The sequence below is a fragment of the Clarias gariepinus genome, chromosome 28, assembly GCF_024256425.1.
Source record: "Clarias gariepinus isolate MV-2021 ecotype Netherlands chromosome 28, CGAR_prim_01v2, whole genome shotgun sequence".
In the NCBI taxonomy this organism is placed as follows: Eukaryota; Metazoa; Chordata; class Actinopteri; order Siluriformes; family Clariidae; genus Clarias; species Clarias gariepinus.
Window position 1 is genome coordinate 4,751,487 of NC_071127.1, and position 4,542 is coordinate 4,756,028.

Here is a 4,542-nt window from a genome sequence, read left to right on the forward strand (position 1 = left end):
AGAATATTGTGCAAAAGTGTTTAAGTTTTAAAATTATTGGGGGGGGGGAAACACATTCACAAGAGAAATGTCATACACATAGAAAAAAAATCATAGAGCACAAGGAAAAAATTATACATTCACAAGGAAAAAAATTATAAATTTACAAGGGAAAAATAATACATTCACAGGGAAAAATTATATACTTATAGGTAAAAATAATACATTTACGAGGAAAAAATTATATACTTAAAAGGGAAAAATACTATATTCACCAGGGAAAAATAATATACTTACATGGGAAAAAGTACACATTTTCAAGGTGAAAAAGTAATATAAGTACACGTGAAAAAGCACACATTTACAAGAGAAAAATAATATATGTACACGGGAAAAAGTACACATTTACAAGGGAAAAAGCACACACTTACAAAAGAAAAAGCACACATTTACAAGGGTAAAAAACACATAAGAAAAAAAGCATACATTTTTAGGGGGAAAAAGGACATTTACAAGGGTAAAAAAAACGACATTTATAAGGGAAAAAAAGCACATTTATAAGGGAAAAAGCACACATTTTCAAGGGAAAAATGACATTTATAATGGAAAAAGCACACACTTACAAGGGAAAAAAACACATTTACAAGGGAAAAAGCACACATTTTCAAGGGGAAAAAGGACATTTATAAGGGAAAAAAAGCACATTTATAAGGGAAAAAGCACACATTTTCAAGGGAAAAAATGACATTTATAATGGAAAAAGCATACATTTTCAAGGGAAAAAGCACACACTTACAAGGGAAAAAAACACATTTACAAGGGAAAAAGCATATATTATCAAGGGGGAATTTTTCCCTTGTAGGTATATAATTTTTCCCTTGTGAATGTTTAATTTTTCCCTTGTTAGCGCATTATTTGTCCCTTGTTAGTGTATTATTTTTCCCTTGTAAGTGCATTATTTTTCTCTTGTTAGTGTATTATTTTTCCCTTGTTAGTGTATTATTTTTTCCTTGTAAATTTATAATTCTTTCCTTGTGAATGTATAATTTTTCCCTTGTGAATGTGTTTCCCCCCCAATAATTTTAAAACTTAAACACTTTTGCACAATATTCTAATTTTTTTAGATAAACGGCATTTCGAATGACAGACTCATTGTTTACATGTGTATTTTAATTATTGGACAATTTATGATACTCTTATTCTTGAACATGCATTCACAGTACATACAGTAGATATACGTTGCCACTATTCATAAGCCTACATATTTTTAAATAGGTGGTGTTTTTATGTAACCCATTGCATTAAGCTGTTAAACATGACACCCTGGTTATGTTTGCAGATCACACTTGGAGCATTCAAGCTTGTAAATTTATCCCAGATTTCAGCTCATCTTTCCCATGAAACCTAAGGTCAGATGAGATGGCTGGCAAATGAAAAAAAAATGGCAAGCAACAACATGGTCAGTGAAATAGTTGGTGGTAAAGTTTGACCTTGAGGGCCTACACTCCTTCTGGAAGGTGTAGATGATCATCTTCTGGACAACTTGTTAGGTCAGCAGTCTTCCCCATGATCGAAGTGAAATATTCTAATATTTTGACATACTAGATTTTAGATTTTCATGGATCATTTAATCATTTAAATAAAAACAAAAGGTTTTACTTTTTGAATAACATAAAAATGTATTTTTGGAAATGCACTATAAGTAAATGTATGCAGAGGTGTTTGTTTTACAGTTGAAGGAGTCCTTCGCTGTAAAATGTTTAAGAACCTCTGTTTTAACTGCTGAACATATGGGATTAATGTATTCATAAATATTACTAAATATGTTATTCGAACTGAAACAGAGATGTCACTAATATCTCAGCATGCTTTAGTTAGCAGAAAAACATTATTGATGCTAAAATCACATACTGTATATAAGCCTGTACCCTCACACAGAGTGGAGTAACATCTGATTCCATTCAGTGTCATTTGCAGCAATGCTTTACATGCACTTTAACTGTTTTGCTAAATAATAAGCAAACTAGAAATTAATACTCAACTATAAATTATATTAAAGACTTTATTTACAAATTAATAAAATACATGTATGTATTGTTGGTGCAAAAAGGCAAAGCATCAAGGGTCCGACCTCTCCACGACAATCTACAACAGGGGAGAAATAAAGACATGTTATTATAAGTGTCTAGTAAAAAGACTTCATGGTGTTACTATGCAGCTCCATGGCATCTCTGTAATATACATCCACATATGGGTTTATAAGCAAGTTAATATCATTTCATGATGTTTGACATCATATGACATCAGTTTGACACACGCAGGCAGGCACGCACAAAAAATTTCATAGAATGCAAGCTTTCAGTAATGCTGTGTATTAAAACCAATTATTTGGTTTTGCTATTAAGGATTGCTGCAAAATTTGGCCCCATCTCCACCATTCATTAACACACACATCATGTCCATGAAGAGAAATGTGTCCCTGTCCCCTGATTAAGATGTGCTCAGTGGTGTTCTTGAAAAGAGAGGTAAATACTTCTGAGCACTCACCTTCTGCTCAGGATGTAAAGCTGGTGTAGAAATCAGCTGATACACAGGCAGTTGATGATATACACACAGTTTACTGTGAGAAGAAAAACACACAATCATACATATTATAAGGAGTATAAACATATATTTAATGACTTTATAATAGAATAGATAGAACCTGAACAAAAGCCCCTTTTCTTGACTGTTACATACATTGTGTAAGCACATAACTAACTATTCAGAAGATCTCTAGCTATGATAAAACCACTACATTATACAGCAGTGTACATTATATGGCACTCAGGAGCTCCAATAAACTACATACAACAATTCATTAACCATCTGTAACATTTAGCACAGAACAGGAGCAGCTCAGGGATAATTGGCAATAGTTGCTGCTATTTTAGCTCTTTTAGTAAGCTAGCGCTTAGCATAATTATATTAGCTTGCTTATAGATTCATATTTGGACAGGCATTTTACAGAAACAATGGAGCTAACTGTTTACATCACGTATATGTGTCCAAATACACTATTAAACTAATATATATTAATAAACAAGCTAGTTTCCCCATGCTAAGCGCTAGCGGTTAGCATAGTGATATTAGCTTGCTTATAAATCCATATGTGGATGTATATTACAGAGATGCCATGGAGCTGATGGTTTACATCAGTGTTTAATGGTCTAAATGAGATAATATTCCTTTTAATCACTGCCATTTACACTCGGCTCGGCATTTCCCCCAAACACTCCAATAGTATTAACACTGCTACAAAGTTATCATTAGTGCCTAAAACAGTAAAATCTGATTAATTATATATATTAAACATTACCTGGTAAGTGTGTGCAGTTGAAAATTTAGTGAAAATTATAACTTTATCACGCTATAATTCACTGTATACTCCATGATGTTGAGTCCTGGAGCTGATATCCGGAAAGGTTCCGTGTTCAGTTGCGTTTTGACCTCACTTCCATAGTCCTTTGCGCATTAGCTTTAGCTTTTAGCTTGCAAAATACTGGAGAAAGAGTTCTTACACGGGAAAGAAGTAGTTGCGCACAAACGGAAAAGAGCAGACATTTACACGGGAAAAAGCACACAGTTACACGGGAAAAAGCGGACATTCTCAATGGAAAAAAAAAACATTTATAAGGGAAAAAACGACATTTATAAGGGAAAAAGCGGACATTTTCAAGGAAAAAAAAACACATTTATAAGGGAAAAAACGACATTTATAAGGGAAAAAGCAGACATTTTCAAGGAAAAAAAAACACATTTATAAGGGAAAAAACGACATTTATAAGGGAAAAAACGCACATTTTCAAGGAAAAAAAAACATTTATAAGGGAAAAAACGACATTTATAAGGGAAAAAACGCACATTTTCAATGGAAAAAAAACACATTTATAAGGGAAAAAAATGCACATTTTCAATGGAAAAAAAAACACATTTATAAGGGGAAAAACGACATTTATAAGGGAAAAAACGCACATTTTCAAGGAAAAAAAAACATTTATAAGGGAAAAAACGACATTTATAAGGGAAAAAGCGGACATTTTCAAGGGGAAAAAACACACTTACAAGGGAAAAAACACACATATACGGGAAAGATGATTTGCCCTTCTGGGCCACCGTACGAACACTATTTGGAAGACTATTCCATAATTTTGGGGCTTTATAAGAAAAAGCTCTGCCCCCAGCTGTATTTTTCATAATACGCGGTACTGATAAGCAGCCTGCATCCTTTGATCGAAGTAGGCGTGGCGGTTCGTAAGACACTAGCAGTTCGCTCAGGTACGGCGGGCCAAGACCATTTAATGCTTTATATGTCAAGAGTAGTATTTTAAAATCAATGCGAACTTTCACAGGGAGCCAATGCAGTGAAGATAAGATAGGGGTGATGTGCTCATATCTTCTGTTTCTAGTGAGGACTCTCGCTGCTGCATTCTGGACTAGCTGAAAAACCAAACAGTAAGGCATTACAATAGTCCAACCTAGTGGTGATAAAAGCATGAACTAGTTTTTCTGCATCGTTTAGCG

General features: G+C 33.7%; 1 long non-coding RNA gene across 1 annotated transcript; it reads right to left on the bottom strand.

Moving 5' to 3' along the window:
- Positions 1-2,074: 2,074 nt before the first annotated feature.
- LOC128515933 (uncharacterized) lies at positions 2,075-3,468 on the bottom strand. Its single transcript, XR_008356722.1, has 3 exons — positions 3,338-3,468; positions 2,527-2,599; positions 2,075-2,124 (listed from the first exon to the last, which is right to left on the bottom strand). It is a non-coding gene; the product is annotated as an uncharacterized LOC128515933 (long non-coding RNA).
- Positions 3,469-4,542: the final 1,074 nt, after the last annotated feature.